This window comes from Podarcis cretensis (assembly GCF_951804945.1).
Source record: "Podarcis cretensis genome assembly, chromosome: 12".
Taxonomy (NCBI): Eukaryota; Metazoa; Chordata; class Lepidosauria; order Squamata; family Lacertidae; genus Podarcis; species Podarcis cretensis.
In genome coordinates, this window is record NC_137181.1 from 31,358,127 (window position 1) to 31,373,217 (window position 15,091).

Consider the following 15,091-nt stretch of genomic DNA (forward strand, 5'->3'; position numbering starts at 1 on the left):
AACAAATTCTAAAGGCTGATTTATTACTTTTCTGTTGCAAAGACATGGGCCTTTAAAAGGTGAGGACAACAATACTTGTGTCAAGGTCAAGAGCTTTCTAGGAGAAGATTCTAGAAGTGAGTTAACCTTTAGTTGCTGCAATCCAGAATCCCATGTGAGCAGAGAACTCCTCTGCATTCAAGGCACCCTATTCACTTCCAAAGAGCAGGATGATCCCTGCCTGAATTTCTTTGCCCATGTCGAACCGTCTCACCATTCATGCAAGTGAATGGGGAAGTCATTTCACTGAGTGCAAAGGTTTCATTTTGAAGCCTTAGATCATCTAGAAAATCACATCTGGAATTATTCTTAGAAAAACAATGTTCTTCATTTTCTTTGTTTTTAACCTCTTCGGAAATGAATTTGATTTGCAGGAATCTAGTCATGAACTTTGAAAATGTAGCATGAGAACAATTCTGGTCTTGCAAAAGGAAAACATTGATTGGAATTATTCATGCCAACTGCAGACAAAAAAACAAAACAAAACCAGTTGCCTGCTTTGCGAGCCATGATCGCAGTCTTCCTCAAAACACAAGCAACCCTAATGAATTCAGAGCATTTAGAAAATGATGCTCTTTGTGTGCAGATAATGAAGTCAGGGGAAGAATGCAGTCTCGGAATTAGTAGAAATATAATTCACAGCATCCTGGAAGCTCCAGAAGCTTCTTTAAAGATTGATTAAGAGCATGAAACTCTGCATCAAAACCTTACTCTCCAACTGGGAAACATCTGGCTGAGAGATATTAGAGATCATAGTTATGCTGTTTAAAGGGATGATTCTGAGAAGAGCTAAGAGTATTTAACATTTGTCTTATGAAGGACAGACGATGTCTCTCTTTAATGGCATTTTAGCTTTGATGAGTTAATAAAGAAGGGGAAAGAGTTTAAATAGATACTAGAGGCACAGAGGTTTGAAATGCAAAGAGGGATTTCTTTTTTTAAATAAAGAAAAGGTTCTGCAGTCACAAGGAACAAATTTATGTTATCAAATCATTTGAAGAAGGCTAAGAAACTCCTTTACATCTAAATATTGATTTCGGGAGGCTCAGACAGGAACTTGGTATTGCACGCTGAAGCAATTCGGCAACTCAGATACCGCCATACTTCAGCAGAGAGAATTCAACAGTATTTGGGAAGTGACCAGAATTTAGAATAAGGTAAAATGTTAGTTCATGCCTCCTTCTTCAGTGTGCATTATTCAATGGTAAGAATGAATGGTGTGCATCAACCCTTTGCCAGGTGTCTGATTTGTCTCAGAGTCCATGTGAGTCCACTTCATTCCTCCCCTATTCACTACTGGAAAAGCAAAGAGCAGCTATACTCAGAAGTGGTTGACATCTGCAGGTGTACCAGCATCCCCTCCCCCACCCTTCACCACCCTGGTAGTTGAAGCTTGCCAAATTACAGGCAAATAGGTCCAGGAGGCTTTTGTGCCAAATTCATTTAACTTCTAAAAAAATATTGGGCAGAATTGGGCAACATTTTCAGGTAAGGTCACTCTTTCTGAGGGCATGAATCCTGCCAAATTTCAGAAGGATGGCTTCAGTGGTTTCCCCACAGGGTCAGCTTTTAGCATTTTAGGGTGAATGTAATAGGAATCACTTAACGTCCTCATGCCACTTGCGTGCAATTGATCTGTGAATTGCAGGTGCGAAAGAGGTGTCCCTAGGTAAGGAATAATCCAAGCTGTAAACAAGTGGGTCCACAAGTGTGCCAGGCAACTTTAAAGCTGATTTTGAAGTGGGAAGAACTAAAGGAATTTACTTTCCAGGTAAAAGTATTTCCCTCTGGTTACTAGTAGAATGGACTTGCCAGAACCTCATATGACACTCATGAAAAGGTCACGGTAACATCCTATCAAAAAGATGATAGTTTGCTCTGGCTGATCAGTTCCTATTTGTCTTGGCTTGATTCAAACTTCATTGGATGCTAATATTTCACGTTTTATTGAGCTGAGAATCCCCCTCCCTTCATGGCTGATGCGGGTACTTCTTCCGTGGCTGATGTGGGAGGGGCATACTTCACTTTTTCTGCCATTTTATATATCCTATCATTTTGTATTATGCTTATACCTCCGTGGCAGCTATATTGTTTTATGCCACACCCGATGGCAACCATTTTGTGTCGCGCCTCATGCCCATGGGAGCCATTTTGTGATTTGTTCTGTGCCCAGGGCACTTTCTCAAAATTCCAAGTGTGCCCCCTGGCCCAAAAAAGGTTGATGACAACCTAGCTTTGAGACATTAAAGCCTTTGTACAGGTCCCACTTTGTCTTGGACAAATCCCAAATCCCTTTGAGGGACCCCACCTCAGTTCAGGATGCGTCCAAATCCACTGTGCACTTTGGCTGAGAAGCACTGTTCAGTGATTCTGATATCTTCTTCTTTTCACTTGGACTGCAATAAGTGTCTGAATGGGTTTTTTCCTCATAGCATTCTTCATGCTTAGCAAGGAAGGCAATTCTATCCAACCACATTGTTTGTTAGCTGTTACCCCATTTTACAAGGTTACTCTCCAAGAGGAGCACAAGTGTAAAATTGGCCCCGGATTGCTATGCTCTGCCTCCATGGTCAGGGCAGTAAGGTTTCTGAATACCAGTTGCTGGAAGCCACAGGAAAGGAGAGTTCTCTTGTGTTCCCACAAGCATCTGCTTAGCCACTGTGAGAAGAAGATGCTGGACTAAATGGGCCATTGGCCTGATCCAGCAAGCTGCTCTTATGTTCTTAAAGCTGAACCAAAGTAGTTGGCCCATTGTTGGTTAAAATGCCTTTATAAGCTGTAGTCCTATAGTCTGTGGAAGGGGGTCCCAGAGACCACAAGGTACTTTGGTTCTCCTTCTCCAAGGGCAGAGATACACAAAAGAAATGTAACTTCACGTGGTCTCTCCCAGCTGCAGTAGAAACCTTGCAAACTAATTATTATTATTATTATTGTTATTATTATTATTAGAATTTATATACTGCCCTATACCCACAGGTCTAAGGGTGGTTCACAGAATAAAATCAAAATATAAAACCAAAATGCATCATCATCATAACCAACAACCACCCAATAACCCCACACCCCACCCCTCATTTTAAAAGGGCATAGGATGTCAATCAAATCAACCAAAGGCCTGGTTAAAAGGGAACGTTTTTGCCTGGTGCCTAAAGGTGTATAATGAAGGCGTCAGGCGAACTTCCCTGGGGAGAGCATTCCACAGACAGGGAGCCACTGCAGAGAAGGCCTGTGTTGCTGCCCTCCAGACCTCTTGAGGAGGAGGCACACGAAGAAGGGCAAATGGCAGAGCTTTGACACTAGTAATGGCAAAAAGGGGACAGATCCAGGAAATTATTATTATTATTATTATTATTATTATTATTATTATTATTATTTATTATTTGTACCCCGCCCATCTGGCTGGGTTTCCCCAGCCACTCTGGGCGGCTTCCAACAAGGATGAAAAATACACTAAAATGTCACATATTAAAAACTTCCCTGAACAGGGCTGCCTTCAGATGTCTTCTGAATGTCAGGTAGTTGTTTATTGCTTTGACATCTGATGGGAGGGCATTCCACAGGGTGGGCGCCACTACCGAGAAGGCCCTCTGCCTGGTTCCCTGTAACTTGACCTCTCGCAGTGAGGGAACCGCCAGAAGGCCCTCGGAGCTGGACCTCAGTGTCCGGGCAGAACGATGGGGGAGGAGACGCTCCTTCAGGTATACTGGACCGAGGCCATTTAGGGCTTTAAAGGTCAGCACCAACACTTTGAATTGTGCTCGGAAACGTACTGGGAGCCAATGTAGGTCTTTCAAGACTGGTGTTATATGGTCTCGGCGGCCGCTCCCAGTCACCAGTCTGGCTGCCGCATTCTGGATTAGTTGTAGTTTCCGGGTCACCTTCAAAGGTAGCCCCACGTAGAGCGCATTGCAGTAGTCCAAGCGGGAGATAACCAGAGCATGTACCACTCTGGCGAGACAGTCTGCAGGCAGATAGGGTCTCAGCCTACGTACCAGATGGAGCTGGTAAACAGCTGCCCTGGATACAGATTTGACCTGTGCCTCCATGGACAGCTGTGAGTCCAAAATGACTCCCAGGCTGCGCACCTGGTCCTTCAGGGGCACAGTTACCCCATTCAGGACCAGGGAATCCTCCACACCAGCCCGCCTCCTGTCCCCCAAAAACAGTACTTCTGTCTTGTCAGGATTCAACCTCAATCTGTTAGCCGCCATCCATCCTCCAACTGCTTCCAGACACTCACACAGGACCTTCACCGCCTTCACTGGTTCTGATTTAAAAGAGAGGTAGAGCTGGGTATCATCTGCATACTGATGAACACCCAGCCCAAACCTCCTGATGATCTCTCCCAGCGGCTGCATGTAAATGTTGAAAAGCATGGGGGAGAGGACAGAACCCTGAGGCACCCCACAAGTGAGAGCCCAGGGGTCTGAACACTCATCCCCCACCACCACTTTCTGAACACGGCCCAGGAGGAAGGAGCGGAACCACTGTATGACAGTGCCCCCAGCTCCCAGCCCCTCAAGACGGTCCAGAAGGATGTTATGGTCGATGGTATCAAACGCCGCTGAGAGATCCAGCAGAACTAGGAAACAGCTCTCACCTTTGTCCCTAGCCCGCTGGAGATCATCAACCAGTGCGACCAAGGCAGTTTCAGTCCCATGATGAGGCCTGAATCCCGACTGGAAGGGATCCAAATGGTCCGCTTCTTCCAGGCGTGCCTGGAGTTGTTCAGCAACCACTCGCTCAATCACCTTGCCCAAGAATGGAAGGTTTGAGAAATGCTTGGTTCCAAAGCCTTACCATTCCCCAGCAGTGCAGCCAGCCTTGGAAACAGAAAGAAAGAAAGAAAGAAAGAAAGAAAGAAAGAAAGAAAGAAAGAAAGAAAGCAGACCCTTCTGTCCTGCCCATATACTTTGTAGGGTTGTGGATATTTTGGCTCCTTTACCTTCAGTTCCCTCTGTGAGCCACCTGTAGGACTTATCTGTTAGGGTGTTATATAGGGCAGTTGTTTGTGGTCTAACTTCAGGAATTGAACTTTCTATCAGACAGGTTTCTGTAGACTTATCACTCTGTATCTGAGCAAGCAAGATCCTGAGAATGGGTTAGAAGCTGATTATAGGAGTCAGTGAGTGACAACTCCCTGGGACCCAACATTTCTTCAAGGTCTCTGCAGCATGGAGAGCTGATAAAGTGAAATAAATAGAAGTTGGAGCTTCTACCCGGGAGAATCCTTTTACCAGACACATCAGAAAAATCATGTTTATTCTGCCTAGTTCAGCTTTTCTTTTTTACTTAGGTGGATTAAATGAAAAGACTTTAAGCTTGCTCTTTTTAAAAAGTAATTTTTACAAAGCTGTTCCTACTACAAAAGTAAAAAAATAAATAAATCAGTGACTCTAATGGTTCTCTTGGTAGCTTGCACCTTGGGGAACAGAACAGCAATTATAAATAAAGCTAATACATTAGTCTGATAACTTCAGATAACAGTCTATTCAGAAATGTATTTTTCTTTTAGAAGCAGTGGTTGTAAAGAGGGAACAGAACTCACAGAATCTGTTTTATGAGCTACACTCTTGAACCTCGGTTAAATGCATTCACCTGGATTTAGCAGTAGAAATAGGGGTACAAAAATTGAAGCCCACTGAATCGGGTCTCATGCAAGAAAAGAACAATTTTGTTGACAACCCACCTCCAGCTTTGGGGGTGTGCATGTGTGTGTGGGGCTCCTGAACCCACAAGGGCATCCTCAGTACTTAACCCATCTGAGATTGGAGGTGGGGGCAGCTATCACCTGAAAAGGCCTTAGCTCAGTGGTGCAGCATTTGCTCTGCATGTAGAAGGACCCAGGTTCAAGCCCTGGCATCTCCAAGTAGGGGAATCACAGGTGATCACTACGTTTCCAGACATGATTCAAACCTGATTGGTATATTATACATTGTGGTTACAGCATGGAGCCAGACCCCCATGTATTCCAGATGTGACGTGTAATTTCTATGAGCGGGGACAAAATAGGTAGATTCTCCCTGGGAGTGTGTCATTGCTGAAATCAGAAGTATCCACATTGCTCATCCCTAAGTCTTCTAATAATAATAATAATAATAATAATAATAATTTATTTATACCCTGCCCATCTGGCTGGGTTTCCCCAGCCACTCTGGGCGGCTTCCAACAAAACACTAAAATACAATAACCTATTAAACATTAAAAGCTTCCCTAAACAGGGCTGCCTTCAGATGTCCTCTAAAAGTTTGGTAGTTATTTTTCTCTTTGACATCTGGGGGAAGGGTGTTCCACAGGGTGGGTGCCACTACCAAGAAGGCCCTCTGCCTGGTTCCCTGTAACTTGGCTTCTCGCAGCGAGGGAACCACCAGAAGGCGCTCGGCGCTGGACCTCAGTGTCTGGGCAGAATGATACTACCTGTGTGGCATGCAGCAATATCAGCTGATTCATGTTACAGCTTGGGTGGAGAGGGCTATACATTTCCACCCATGCAATAATGGACCTCTTTATGTATGTTGGCACTTTCAAGGTACTATGGATAATTATCCAGGAATAAATCTCTTAGCCTTGATTAAATTAGATGGGCTTCCTTCCCTGTAATTTTGTATAGGAGCATGCATAGATTGTTTATGGTGTAAGTTTATGTAGTTTCACCCTGCTTCTTTGTGGTTAAATCGGAAAGAGTGTGTGCTTCCTATCCCACAGTGCAGAGCTTGAACTTTTTTCTTAAAGCGAAACAAATGGGTACTGGATATGTTTTAATCTGGCAATTGTGGGAGGTTGCAAATCAATGTGTAATATATTTTGCCATGTATTCTGAATCTAGTGAACATATAGGTATTAGCAGCCTAAACATGTAGGGGTTGATCCCGGACTACTATCCTACCTTCAAAAAAAATTGTGCCATTAAAAAAACAACAACACCCATGCTTCACTTGCAAGAGGTCCACCAGCACTGGCAGTCTCTCCATTTTTGTAGAAACTTCCCACATTTGGGGAAGAATTTCCAGCAAACAGCTCTTGAACAACCAGCTGCAAAGCTCTACAAGTCACACAGCTTTCACCCAAGTTGCTCTAGCTGCATTTTTCAACATCTTTTAAATGGGGGAAGGTTCTACTGTTTGCTCATTTATTTATTTATTTTGCTTTCTTTGACATTTTCCAGAGTACTTCATTTCTGTTCTCCCCATGACCCATCAAAGATAACTAATTTGTTTACTGTAAATCGCACACCGCTCACTTCGCGGTGCCATCTGGCACTTCGTATTGCTCTTTGAGTGCTCCAGTTCTCTAATAATAGCATTTCCAACTTCACCAAAAAGAGTCTCAGGGGCACTTTGTACACATGAGGGAAGACAGATACAGTCACTTTTTCCACCTTGCACGCCCCCTCCATACTTAGACAGTCATAGCTGGCAGACATGGCTGGGGGCTCCTGTTGAGGCTGCCATTGCCTTATGAAATGGCAAGAAGCATAGAGCTGGTGATGCAATCGCTTCTGAGTGCCCCCCTCTCCAGTGCTGTGTAGCACGAAGTTCGCCTTGGTACTCTACTGACCTGTGTGTGATGAAACAGGAGCATAGGTGGCTAGGGTACAGGTGGTGTAAATATTGGTCTGAACCTGAGCAAATATGGGTGAAGCCACTTCATTGTGCCTATCACCTGCCCTTGAAGACGACACAGAAACTTCAAAACATCCAAAATTAATAGCTGGGATTGCCTTCAGAACTTGCATAACCCCTGTTCTAAAACAGCTTCATTGACCACTGGTTCACTTTCAGACTTAATTAAAGGTGCTCACTCTACCCTCAGAAGTTTGGGTGGTGGTCATCTGGGAGAGGGCATTCTCCGTGGCAATTCTTAAGTTGTGGAATTCCTGTCCCACAGAGGTACATTTGATGGTGGTGGTGGGAAAGAATTCAGTCCCAGACTTATCATCCTATAGTGCTAAACAGATTCTATCTCGCACTCCCCCCCCCCCCGAAGTGTAGATTTCTTTTTATTTTAGGGTATTCTACAATGAGTGTCCGTATAGTTAAAGCTATGGTTTTCCCAGTAGTGATGTATGGAAGTGAGAGCTGGACCATAAAGAAGGCTGATCGCCGAAGAATTGATGCTTTTGAATTATGGTGCTGGAGGAGACTCTTGAGAGTCCCATGGACTGCAAGAAGATCAAACCTCTCCATTCTGAAGGAAATCAGCCCTGAGTGCTCACTGGAAGGACAGATTGTGAAGCTGAGGCTCCAGTGCTTTGGCCACCTCATGAGAAGAGAAGACTCCCTAGAGAAGACCCTGATGTTGGGAAAGATGGAGGGCACAAGGAGAAGGGGGCGACAGAGGACGAGATGGTTGGACAGTGTTTTCGAGGTTACCAGCATGAGTCTGACCAAGCTGCGGGGGGCAGTGGAGGACAGGAGTGCCTGGCGTTCTCTGGTCCATGGGGTCACGAAGAGTCGGACACGACTAAACGACTAAACAACAACAACAACAACACAATGAGTGTAAATGTTCACAGATGCACAGAATCTGCTAGCTTTGTCGGCTTCTTCACTGACTATGGATCCTGATTTGCTTTGCACAAAGTTTGTGGGGAGGTTAGATGAAGTCAGCTATTTATTAAGCATTCATTCTGATCTGTGTGCGGGGAGGTTGCACGGGATTCAACCAAGTGCTATTGCACACTTTCCAGTGCATTTCCCCCATTCCTTATTGCGAGAAGTCTGATTTTGGGGGAATCGGGCATGTTGCACAAGAAGTCCAAATTGACTTTAATTCAACCTGAATTTGCTGGAACATGACAAAATCCCACACCAAATAGTGCCTGTTTGGAAGCACTCTCTCTCTATATATTGTATCTTTGACCTTCCTCTTCCAGCACTTTTTCAAACAGCACAGCTGAGCAACTGCTGTCATTCAACGTCCCCATTCTTCAGCAAGCCTTAATTTGTGTCCCTATTTTAAAACCAGGGGCTTCTGTTTTGCGTTCCTTCAGCACCGAGAGCTACTGCAAAAACAGGATGCCAGTCTCATGAGGACATTACAGTGAATACATTTGTAAAAGAGAGAAATAACAGCATATAAAACGGGCACTGGGCACTTTAGGATAAATATCAACCATTTGTATTTTATTTCAGCCATTTTCGCAGAGGGAGAGGGGGATTTTTCCTCCTCTTCCTAAAGCCAAATGCATTGTACAGCTACTTTTAAAGAAAGTGTGATTTTATTATGCTCTTCATTTGATTTATGATTCACAAAGAAGCTTTTGAGCAGAAGCTGCCCAATATGAAAGCCAACCTACTGACTTTAAAGCAATGCCTGGGCCATAATTCTCCCTGCTCTGTAAAATTCAGCATGGAACCATGGAGAGAATTTAAACCTTGGTGTCTTTATAAGTGAAATCTGATAAAGGAAGGTGCTCCAAAAGCACATTTCCTGTAATGAAATGAAGGCACTTGCTGACAAGGAAAAGGTACAAAAGACTTGGCCCCATGCCATACAACATCAATACATTTTCATGTCCGACCAGCTACATTTTTATACTTGACGTTTCTTGATGATTTTAGGAACTAAATTTATGCTACCTGCTCAGGTGCCAATCTAGGTTTGTTTTCAAATAAGCCCAGAGCAAATCCCTGCTAGTATTTTAGGACAGGCAATTTTTATATCACTCCTGCCATAATAGGTAGAAAATGGCTTTGGGTCTTGAGTGGCTCATGTTATCATGACACAGGTGCATATTTGTGTGTGATCTTCATTTAGCAACGGGAATTAATTGCCATAAAGTGTTCATGATTTTCCATGAGACAAATAGTAGATGCAGGGCTTAAAAAAAACACAACAAAAACAAAAAAACCAGAACTCACCAGAGCTCAGTTCTGGCACTTCTCAGGTGGGCCCCATTGCCATTCTAAGAGAACAAGGGAGGTGTTCATGGTGAGTTCTGGCATCTCTTTTTATGGAAAAATAGCACTGAGGTCCAGATGGGTACAGTCATACCTCGTCAGATTGCACTTTTTCTGGTTGCATCCTGCAAGGGTTACTTCTGGGTTTCGCTGCTCGCGCATGTGCAGACGCGCAAAATGACATTACGCGCATGCACAGAAGTGGTGAATTGTGACCCGCGCATGAGCAGATGCAGGTTGTGTTCTTTTCAGGTTGTGAACGGGCCTCCAGAACGGATCCCGTTCGCAACCAGAGCCCTTGAGGTCTGCAGTGGACAGCTTCTCCTGTTTGCTTCAGGGGAGCAGGCCTCTCTCTCCCCTCTCCCCCCGCCATAGCCGGCAACGCATTTGGCCTGTAATAGAAACTCCCCTTCCCCTCTCTTGGTGTGGTTCCTTCTATACCTTAGAAAATGTAGGAATAATAAGGTCTCAAACCCTTGGTGATTTAGTGACTTTCCCCTGCGTGTTAAGAGAGACTCTGGCAGATTGAGTGGACGAGACCAGTAGTGGGTTCAACAGTCAAGAAGGCAGTTTGTGCACTTGCCATTAGGGAAGTCAGGGGCAGCTAGGGCTCCTCATCCTGGGAAGGTAGCCCATCTGGGAGAAGGAAGACTCTGATCCTAATCCTCTGCTGCTCTGCTTTCCTTTGGACCACGAGGCTGAGAGGGGCTGGGTCTTGTCATCCATACACACTGCCCAGGCTTGCATCTCAGGGAGGTCATTTTGCTGCTGCCAACACAGCGGGTTTGACTTCACCTCCGGAAGCACACTGCATCGTCTCTTGAGACAGACAGATGCCAACAACATTCAAAAAGTTCTAAAGAGAGGAAGCACCATGTGGAGATGTCAACAGGGCTGGTGATGCTTGTAACAATGGAGGTGGGGGCTAGTAGCACAGCCACGCTTCTCCCTTACCACATGGATGTCCCTTCATACAAGCTATGTCTTGACCAGATTAGCTTGTGCCTGTGCATCATTATTGTTATCTCAGCAGCACCAAAAGGGACTGGTTTAGGCATTTAGCAGAATGAAGTCATAAAGCTCTAACAAAATAGTTCCCCCCACCAAGATCAAATATGCGAATGACCTTCCATAAGAAGGGTGATGAATCTTCTAGCACATGGGAAGATAGAGAGGCCAAGTTCAGCCCTTTTCCCCAGAAGCTTTTCTACTATTTCTATTTTTATTTGTCTTATATTGTTAGTGGGACTGTACTCCGGCATCCATCCCTCTGCCACCTGGAAACTAAGGTGGCACTGCTGACCAGCTCTTTTTGGGTGCATTCAGAATATCCATTTGAATGAAACTGGCTGTTGTGATGGTGTTTAGCCCAATAGAAATGACTGTAGGAACCAGATTAGAGTGTCTTTTTATTTCATGGTTCAAATTAAAAGTGCATGTTTAGGAAACATCTCTCCACTCCCCATATAATAATAGTTTTGGAAAGGATCTCAAAAGCCTTCCTGCCCCAATTCCCAATTGGTATAAGAAATCCCCTCCTACAGCATCCCTGGTAAGTTGGTCGTCCAGCTTCTGTTTCAAATCATCTAACAAAGGAGAGCCCAACATCTTCTGAGGCTAGTCTGTAGCACTGCTGAACAGCTTGTACAGTGGTACCTCTGGATGCGAATGGGGCTCCGGAACGGATCCCGTTTGCGATTCGCCACTTCTGCGCATGCACGTGATGTCATTTTGAGCGTCTGCGCAAGCAGCAAAACCTGGAAGTAACGCGTTCCGTTACTTCTGGGTCGCCACAGAGCGCAACCCAAAAATGCTCAACCTGCCTGAAGCAACTTTAACCCGAGGTATGACTGTGCTGTTCTTCTAAATGTTTAATTGAAATCCTTCCCCTTGTGATTTTGACCCTTTGGTTTTGGTCCTACCTCTTTGGAGCAAGTGAAAGCAGGGTTGATCCATCATCTCTGTGATCTTTCATCTCTTCAGACATTTGAAGATGGTTCTCCTTTCGCCTCTTAGGACCTTTCTGCACACCATTTGTAGTGGCATAGAGCCATTGTTTGATCCAATGTTTTTAAGAGTCAATTTGCAGCAGATTGTTTGCATGTTGCTTGGAGTCAGCATGGGCTTTTCCTTCCCAACTAGTGGTGGGTTGTGCCTGAAGTGACAAAAGCTCAGTGGCTATAGTCACACTCCTTAGGCACCCTTGTATTCCCTTCTGCCAGTAAAACCAGCTACAGTCCACCTGACAAGAGCATGAGCTAGCCCACATTTTGCTGGGAACACAGGAAGCTGCCTTATGCATACCCTCAAACATGCTTGGGAGGAAAACCAAGACGCACATCTTTCGGGGCCATGATCTTGCAAAAGCCTGGTGACTCGCATGAGAGAACGGTGCCCCAAAATGCGAGTCTCTCAGGGCCGTGATCTTGATGGGCCAAAATGGGAAATCCCAGGAGTCAATCAGAAGCTGGGACAGCTTCTGTAATTTTCAGGATGTCCTGCTTAAAACGGGATGGTTGAGGGGTATGCCTTATGCAAAGTCAGACCAGTAACGTAGCATTGGAGATGTGTGTGTGTGCACAGGGGCAGTTCCCCAAGGTGCAAAATGGTTCGGGGCATGAAATCTCAGCACCAGGTGCTGCCTTAATACAGCTGTACGCTTCCGTCGCTGGTCTCCGTTGAAAACGGCTTCTGCATGCGAACAAGGAAGTGACTTCTCCAGACAACAGAACTTTTATTTCTGTGGCTGCACTCCTCTGGGTGATGCAGGTGCCATTAGGCAGTTGAATGTGCATGCATGCTCCGTATGTTTCCCTCCCTTCCTCCCTGCGGCCCCAGGTGCTGGCAACCCACGTTACGCCACTGAGTCAGATCATTGGGCCATTAGCTCCATACTGTTTACACTGACTTAAAGCAGCTCACCAAGGTTCCAGACAGAGGTCTCTTCTAAGCCTATGTGGAGATATCAGTGGTTCAAGGTGGGAAGTTCTGCATACTTGGCAGGTTCTCTGTTGCTGAGCTACAGCCCTTCCCAGCTTTTGATAAAAAGAATTTTGTTTATAGACAATTTGTGTTATTTGCACTGTTTAAATACTGCATTGGCAGCCAGAAGATGAAGCACCTTCTCATGTACATTTGAACAATCCAGGATTCAAAATTGCTTTAATGGACACCAGCCAGGATTAGCATTTATCCCCTTTTACACCATGTACTCATTTCATTTAACTTGTCTGGTACTTGGTGCCGTTCTGTGCTTCCAAAATACAGTTTATATATTGCTGTTTGCTCGCTTGACACTGTTTGTTTGCATTTATTGTTTTCAGCGAAATTATAAAGAAGCGGGAGAAGGGAGAGTAAAACAAAACACAGGGAGAATGAATGGCCTGATTTCACATTCTTCCAAATGTGGGACTCTGCTGCCCTCTTGTGGAATTCAGCTGGCATTTCCTCTAGATCTTTATTTGTACTGGTTCAGGAATTAATATTATTTTCATTTTTCTTTAAGGCACCATTGAAAGTTTTCTTCAAACTAATCATAGCCAGTGCCTTTAATTTCTGAAACAGGCCTCATTCCTTGTCTTATCACACTGCAGGAAATGCTTAGGGAAGGGGGCAGAGAGAATGCCTGAGTATCTTGAGTTAACTCTGCGTGGCACAAGGGATCCTAAATGAATTGGAGCTCTCGCCGTCCCCCCATCAACTGATACTTCATTTCCACCTGCACTTTGCAAAATAAACAAAAAAATCAAGCAAGCACAAGCATTAATGCACAGAAAGAGTTCACCAATAAAGTGATATCTCATTGGAAAATGTGCATTGATTTTCATCAGGTTTCTCTGCATGTCATGTTCTGTTTTAGATCCAGCAATCTTATGCGTGAACTTCACTTCTGTCCTCAACCTTCTCTGGAGGTGAACCCTCAGCCGGAGTTACAGCTGCTTCCCAAAGACAACTCCTCCTTTTGGAGTGTCCTGCTGTTTGCATCCATCTGACCTCTGGGTGGGCTAGAGCATTGTAAGTATTGTGTGTTCTCAACTGTGCCAGTTCACTAATAAAACAGTTGTTTTTGTTTTTTCATTTTGTCTACAACAGACTGATTGCCTAGATGCTGAATTTGTACAGTGGGAGAGCTGGTACCTCTCCAGAATATATGCATTCATGTCTTTATGCATCTCTGCCATGTCCCCCAGGGAGCTCAGAGCAACGTGTACGGTATCTCCCTTCTGTTTTGTCCTCACATCAACCTTGTGAGGTTAGTTTAGGCTGGGAGAGAAAGTAACTGGCCTATAGTCACTTGGTGAGCTTTAGTGGAGACTTGAACTTGCATCTCTGTGACCTTAGTCTGACGCTTAAGCCCAGCCTTAGTCAACACGGTGCCCTCAGATGTTTTGGAGTATTAAGTCCCATCATCCCTGACCAGAGCCATGAGACTGGCTGAGGTGGTCTCCTCAGTGGTCTCCCTTTTAATTTACCCCTAAAATACTTTCCTCTCCTTCTCACAGAAGGAGCCTGCCTCTCTTACCTTTTCTGGCTTAAGTCAGCAGCACTTGAAGAGCAAAAATAGCATGCCATTTTGAAACACTGATAACTTTAGCCACTGTACATGTAACAGCTTGCTAGCCTGTGCTGAATTTTGAATAAATATATATTTGATTTTGGGAGTCAGGTGTGGTGTGCTGTGCAGGAAGCCAATGCGGTGTAGTGGTTAGAGCTCAGACACGGGCTAGGGCAAAATAAGTTCAAGTCCTCTACTGGCAATGAAGTCCTTTAGGTCCAGCCTGCCTCATAGGGTTGTTGTGAAGATAAATTTGGGAGGGGGAGAACCACAAACGCCACCACCCTGGTGCTCCCTAAAATAAGGGAGTATATGAAAATTGGTATTTTAGCCAGAGCTGCTCCTTATAGATGACTTTGCATTCTTTTCTGGACCCAGAGCATAGCAAAGACTGTTCCTAAAAGATTGTGGAATGTTTGTGCAAAATGCATAAGTTGACATATTCGGACTACCTATTTAGAATATTTTGTTTTGTGAACTTGAAGCTTTGCTTATGTTCAAAAGGACGGCTCAAATATCCCAAGGAAGTTTGACAAGCCTGCCATCTTGTGGATTGTAGCCATAACTGTTTTCCTCACTGCAAGACACAAGCCAT

The 15,091-nt window shown here is 44.6% G+C and overlaps 1 long non-coding RNA gene across 1 annotated transcript in view; it reads left to right on the top strand.

Moving 5' to 3' along the window:
* Positions 1 to 15,091, top strand: part of LOC307199995 — a 37,004-nt gene that overhangs the window by 14,789 nt on the left and 7,124 nt on the right. The window contains exon 4 of the long non-coding RNA XR_013832286.1: positions 13,801 to 13,955. This is a non-coding gene — a long non-coding RNA (uncharacterized lncRNA). The remainder of the gene's footprint in view (positions 1 to 13,800; positions 13,956 to 15,091) is intronic.